The 7,085-nt window shown below is 38.2% G+C and overlaps 1 protein-coding gene across 1 annotated transcript in view; it reads left to right on the top strand.

The window, feature by feature from the left end:
* Window positions 1-4,684: 4,684 nt before the first annotated feature.
* The window catches only part of Mpdz (multiple PDZ domain crumbs cell polarity complex component), a 380,703-nt gene continuing 378,302 nt past the window's right edge, over window positions 4,685-7,085 (top strand). Inside the window, exon 1 of the mRNA XM_090329993.1 lies at window positions 4,685-4,833. The gene's annotated coding sequence lies outside the window, so the exon portion shown is untranslated. The remainder of the gene's footprint in view (window positions 4,834-7,085) is intronic.

Below are 7,085 nucleotides of genomic sequence, written 5' to 3'. Positions count from 1 at the left end.
TTTCTTCCCTCAGTATAGATGTTGGTTAATCAGTTCTTAAACAATAATGTTCCATTGAGAATTGTAGAATTCCTGTCAATTGGAGCAATAAGCATGATGTTATTTGTGGACTACAAGAAATATTTACTTGACAGGCAACAGATAAACATTCAGGTTAAAAAAGTATATAGAGCCAGAATTTAACAAGTTTCAATAGTAAAATGAAGCTGCAGCCATAAGAATAATAGTTTGAGCATCTTTGTGAATAGTGTTTGTATACAACTCTTTCCAATTATATGCAAGGGATTCATGATTGAAGAAAATCAATGAAAACAAAGAATACTCAGCAGTCGTGAAACTACTAAACCTACTGGGACTAAGTAGCCAGTGAAAATTACCGAGCAAGGGAGGCGAGTTACCAGAATGTTGCTTTCAGTAGATAATTTTGAATTTAAGCCATGCAGACATTCTATGTTGGAACTGTATAAGGATTAACTTACAGTTAATTTTCAAATGTTGAAATTATAGGTGAACAAAATAAAATCCCTAAATTTGTACATACTAAAAAAAGAAAATTAATTTATTAATTTAATTTATTATATACAGTATTAGGTTTTTTGGTCTTTTTAAATCATTTTCCTTATACTAAGTTCCCATCTTTCTTCCTTTTCCCTCCTTCCCATTCTCATTCCATCCATTTCTTCTTCCCTTTTCATGAAGATTTTTTTTAATTAAAAGTGCCATTTGAAATTCTGTTTTGGAGAATCTAAAAATTCTTGGCTGCTAGTTGATAGATGCCTCTGGTTGGTGTGATGCCAAGCCCACCAGTTAGTAACACTCTAAAACACTGCTGTCTTAATTGGGGAGATAGTAGTTTTGTGTGGGCACTGGAATGCAGACAATACCTGATGTCTGGAGAGAGAAAATAAACAGAGGTAAATGACCAAGCTTATTTTGGCAAGCTGAGCAAAAAGCACAGACTAAATGCCCAGACAATCTGATATAGTTGTGAAAAGTCCTACACATTTACACAGGGAACACAAAGGAAAAAGTGAGCCTGGTATGTAGGAAGCAAAAGGGAAAAGAGAAATATGTACATGCCTCTGGGCAGAAACTACTTTATGTGTGCTTACAGAGCCTGGCTCAATTTATCCCTGGCCAAAATCTCCAGTGAAAGCAAGCTCCTTTGCTAAGGATACATTCTGATTGTATTGCAGTCCTATCCTATTGGAATAAGCCAGAAATGATTCATGTGATTTGTAGGTAAAAGTTCCTCTTTCAACAATATTGTGTTAAAAAAGAAGAAAGCTAAGTTTATCATGCCACACACAGAATATATTCAGATACCAGCCATTTTGTAATCATCTACCATCTTATACCTTAAACACTATAGGAAGGAAATTTCTCTTGAAGTCATCTCCACCATCATTTCAAGCTTTCTTATTCAAAATGATTGCTTTGGCTTTCTGTTTATCTCTGCATTGAGATTTAAAAAAAGAAAAAAAATGTCACGATAATAACAAGAAGTAATAGTCTTATGACTTTTTTTTGCCACTCCTGGCCTTGAGCTGAGAGCCTGAGCACTGTCCTTGGGCTTTCTCAAGGCTAGTGCTCTACCACTTGAGCCACAACACCAATTCCAGCTTTTTTCTATGTAAGTGGTACCAAGGAATCAAACTTGGGTCTTCATGCATGCTAGGCAAGCACTCTACTACTAGGACAAACTGCCAGCCCCTCTTGTGACTCTCCAGTCACAATTTTTAGTTCTTTTTGAAGTCTCTTCTCTCAATTGTTTCTGGAATTCTCCAAAGATTGGCACTATGGTAGTATATGGAGGTAACATTTTCACTCTCTCATTGATCACTGAAAGATTTTATTTCAGTCCTTTGGATCTTGTTCCTGTATACGTTTGGGTTCCATCCCACCTTGAAGGACTGTTGGATATGTCTCCAAGAATCTGTATTGCTGAGGATACCACACAGCTTCCAACCTCTGTAGCTGATCTGCGATGAAACTTCCTGTGCTACTGGATCAAACCTGCTGAGCCACAGACCTTCCCACCTTCAACAAATTCCAAAACAGAACGCGTCATGATGTGTGTGCCCCTCATTCTCTTCACATTTCCCCACCACAAGTATTTTATTGAAAGACCTTTTCCAGCTTGCTCTTCACAGTGCAGCAAACTGATTAGGGACAGATGCCATGCTGCTTCAGAATCTCGCAGACCATTTTACTGTGGTGCGGTATTCCTCTTGGATCAAAGTTGTCTACCTCTAACTTCTCTTCTCATAGAATGATTTATGTACCAGAAGTTTTTTTGTTCCTTCACACAACTAAGATTCCTGGATGACGATCTTCCAGGTCCTCAACTTATGACGAGATGAAGAAAAATAATACACAAAGATACCCAAAGACAAAACTGAAAAACTTGACTGTTGTGCAGCTTACCTTCTGCTCAGCAGCTAAACAGCCATCTCCTACATCAGTTATTCTGATCTACAGATAAACTCTGGCTTTCCATATACTGAAGCCTTGATACAATGCAACGCTCATGACCATACCTGGCATTACATTTTCCCGTTAAAAATTATCCACAACTTAAAAAATTATCTTTGGGACCCGGAGTTTGGCCTAGTGGTAGAGTGCTTGCCCAGTATGCATGAAGGCCCGGGTTGGATTCCTCAGTACCATATACATAGAAAAAAGCCAGAAGTGGTGTTGAGGCTCAAGTGGTAGAACTTTAGCCTTGAGAAAGCCAAAGGACAGCGCTCAGGGCCTGGGTTCAAGCCCCAGGACTGGCAAAAAGATTATCTTCGTGTAGCTGTACAGGTTCAAGTTAATATGACAAGTTACGAGTACAACAAATGTAGATCAATGCCATTCCTTTTTAAATGTCCTCTCATCTCTGCCCAACCCATCCTCTCCTCAACTTTCCTAATCCTATTGTCACATAGATACATTGAATGTTATGACTGCAACATACTCTCCTTACCTAGTAATATTATATTATCAGAGACCTTTACTACTACAGTCATTTCTATATTCCAGGTGTGGAACTATAGGTTTTCTTCCCTTCCTCAACATATAACAATCCTACAATTGTTTATATTTTTCAGAAATCAGTCTTTTTTAGTTTGATTATTGTTGTTTCTGTGATGACCCTGAAATACAAAGAGGCCCGTGACCAATGACTTCACCTTACCAAAAGCCAAAATATCAGAACAGGAAGAGGCCCAGTCTCCATTTTTCCTTCTTCTCCTTGATCTGTGGAACTATGCTAACAAATGTGGAATGTCAGAATGTTATCTTTCATAGTCTAATTATAAATAATATCTTACTGTGTGTAGCCTAGAAACTTTCATTTTCAACATCTTGCTAGTCTATGCTTCACTTCCCCAAAGGTTTTCAATTTATTGTTAAAGTTCACCGATTCAGCACTTGCTCCTCACAAAAGTTTTGGAACCCACATACAAAGATTAAAGTCAGACAATCCAGCCAAGGAATAGAAGTAGCTCCCCATTTCACACTCGCCACACCCCATCAGCCAACAATAAATCCTTTCCCGACATAAAAGTCCCTCTCTCCTACTCACCCCAGAATAAATCCCCTGTTGGCAGGAAGCCAGGCTGAACAGATGTGTCTGCCACCACTTCCTGGGGTGGGGTCAAGCTGCATCAGCTTTGATCAACCAAAAGGAGGAATTTCCAGTGTCAAGAGCACTCTGCATAGAATGCCTCAGGGCCTACTCCAAGAGGGAAAGGGACTAGGGATTAAAAAGCTACTAAGAGCATCTCAGTTGAACAGAGCAGTACAAAAATTTCCTAAACCCAGAGAGGTAGCATCTTACTCATCCTCTTCATTTCTTGGAAAGTTGTGTAACTGCTGATAAGCCCACCTTTTATATTAGAAGCTCAATATCACCTTAGGGATTTTAATTCCTCTGTGGTCATTCTTATGAGTAAACAAGACACATTTAATGAATATGAAGCCCTTTGCAAGTCAAATGTTAATATAGATTAATGTTGATGTCTATCAAGAATGCTTGATCCAATCTGAATCACGGGTCCTCCACAGAGCATTAAGTTGGCTCACATAAGAAATCATCACACACGGACCGGAAGTTTGGCCTAGTGCTTAAAGTGCTTGCCTAGCATGCATAAAGACCCAGGTTCGATTCCTCGGTACCACATACATAGAAAAAAGCCGGAAGTGGTGCTGAGGCTCAAGTCGTAGAGCTCTAGCCTTGATTAAGTCCAAGGACAGTGCTCAGGCCCTGAGCTCAAGCCCAGAACTGGCAAAAAAAAAAAAAAAAAAAACCAAAAAAAACCCCAAAAAACATCACCGCACTCTAATTTCCACCAGGGCCACGAAAGTCAGGCATATGTGATTGCCTTGTTTGGACTGTGGTTACACAACTTGAGAACTTTAAAAAGTGGCAACATCACTCACTGACATTGAAGGAAACTTCCATAGAAAAGCAAAACAAAATACGCTGCCCAGTCAGCTGAATTTTGTTCTTCTCAGACTCAGAAAATCCAGTGAACTTTGTAATTTATTCCTAAGAGGAACTTGAGTAGCATTTTGTTTGGGAAATTTTGTTCTGAGTATTATAATAAGAAATACCAAATCTCAGCACTCAAGGCCCCTTGCTTACACACATAATAGTCCTTTTCAGTTTGGCAGGGATGGGGATAAAGGGAAAGAAAGAACTCGACTCCAAGAATCTTGGTTTGTTCCCTCTCGTGGTTAGTTCTTTCTGGTAACTGGCTTTACAATCTTCTATTGGATTTTCTGTCTCTATCCAGCATATGAGAAAGGAGAGTAGGAACTGCAAGCATGGCTTCAGCACTGTAGGTGAGTATCATTTTCAGCCATATCTTTTGATCCTTAAGTGACTGCCAGCGAGGATGAAAAACATTGTAAAACATTGTGCCCAGACTGAGAGAAGAAGAAAACAAAATGGGTAGCTTAGCAATTATGTTTGGGTCAGATTTAGGATATTACTTTATGAATGAGACCTTCTCATTCATAAGGAAAGAGTCTACCAATTCCACATTAGAAAGCAAATGGGTCTCCATTTTTGTTTGAGCAATATGGTGTTTTTCCATTGATATTTCCAAACTATCCAGAGAATGGGAGATCCCTTGCTATAGTCTAGATGTTGACAGGCCATCTAAAGGCCACACATGAAAGTCTTGGTCTTCAGGGTTGTGTGGCACAGAGTGGGATAACTGGGGGATGAGGTTTTGGGGGAGGTCTTTAAGCCATTGGGTGTAATTCTTGCAAGTTAATCATCTTACAACTTTGATAAAGGGCCTTCGATTAACTTCACATATTTAATTTCTACAGATGGTTGAGGAACTTTGATGACCATCAGGTTTTTCTAGCATCACCTCACGTTTTATATGTTTTAATATAAAATGAAGTCTGACTGTTGTTCATAGATAGCATATTTTTTTTTGAAACACAAAAGGTTTTAATAATTATAGAAAATGAGGATGGGAGCATATAGGAATTGATCTTACATTTGGAAAAGTATTCTAGAATGTTTCTAGAATGTGTGAGGAAGTTCTCTGGATTATGATATTAATCCTCCAAGGCTGGTACAGTGTGTGAGAAAGCAGGCACCGAAGCAAGTAATCCAAGTGGGCCCTTCTTTCCCATTTGTGCTTGTCTTTCCTTCTTTTCTCTCAAACTCAGAAAGTTAGTCAAAGATTTAGGCTGTGATATGGAGAAGCAAAGATCAGATGTTGAAGAAAAGGCCGCCATGGCCGGGGAATAGATACATGCACAAATTTACCAAGTAAATACTAGTAATCTATTAAAGTGCCAAATTTCACATTGCTAGAGAAGATCATTATAAATGTAGAAAGGACAAAGACTAGAAGGAAGCCTGACATATTGAGCTGGACTTGGAGGTAGTAGCATAAACTCATATATATTGTGTGTATTTATAAATGGGTTTGTGGTAAATATGTATACAGAGAAATACATAGGTATAAAGATGTATATGGTGTTAATTAATGCCAATACATAAATATGTGTACATGCATATATATGTTCATCATGTCTTGCTCTGCACAATAGGGATGCCTAGAATTACGAGATCCTAGTTGCAATACAGTTAACACATAAATCTTAACTTCCAAATACTGTACTCTTTTTATTAAAGGATTTATTGACATTAGTTTTTACATCATATTTCAAATGACATATTTAACAAACAAGTAATCAAGAAGGGAATCTCTCTATATAATAACTGGCACTTAGATTTTAGAACATAATTAAAATTAGGCTGAGGGTTTGTATGCCAAATACTGTACTCTACCAAGTTGAACAAGGGGTCCTTTAAGAATTTTTAGTGTCCAAAACAAAGACAGGAAAAAAAAAATATCCCAGAGTAAATCTAGAACAGAGCTATGCTAAGAGACTGTAAATGGTCACATACTAAAAGGGGATAGAAACAAAAATATGGATGTGGAGTGAGCTAGAAGAGGATTAAATACAGGAAAGCTTTAATATCAAAGTACATGTTAATAAGAATACATTTGTTTCCAGAAATCTAATAGGTGAGTAAATAAATCACTGGGAGAAGAGGAGGGAACTCTTTCTTAGAGTAGAATGTCTATTTACAATAATAACCATAAAAATATGATGAAAATGGAGAATCAGCACTTGGCAAATGTCATCTAAGTAGATAATTCAGAGGTGAGACGTTAGACTGCCAAAGACAGTGGCTGGAAATTTGGTGCAAAGCAGAACAATTTCATAAGAATCAAAGAGAAAAAGTGAATATTTGTGCCGGAGAAACTTACCAGATGCCAATCTAATCAGGTGCCTCTAATTAATATGCCAAGCGATGGCATTGGTTGCTGTGATATGCCTCTTGTTTTAATGTACTGAGAACATAGCATCACTTACAGGATTCCCTATCCTCCTCCCACACTCCTACCCCACCAAAAAAAAAAAAAACCCACATGATCTGGGTTTGATCACACATGAATAGCAGGTGGAGCCAGTTTACAATCAAGCACGTGACCAACCAGGAGAGCTTAAGGGTCTGGTTCACAGTGAAGCACACAGAACATTCATAAGAAAGTGCTCGT

The sequence above is a fragment of the Megascapheus bottae genome, chromosome 3 (genome assembly GCF_031878675.1).
Source record: "Megascapheus bottae isolate mThoBot1 chromosome 3, mThoBot2.hap1, whole genome shotgun sequence".
NCBI classification, from domain to species: Eukaryota; Metazoa; Chordata; class Mammalia; order Rodentia; family Geomyidae; genus Megascapheus; species Megascapheus bottae.
The sequence above is the reverse complement of the archived record's forward strand: the minus strand, read 5'-3'. Positions and strand labels throughout refer to the sequence as shown.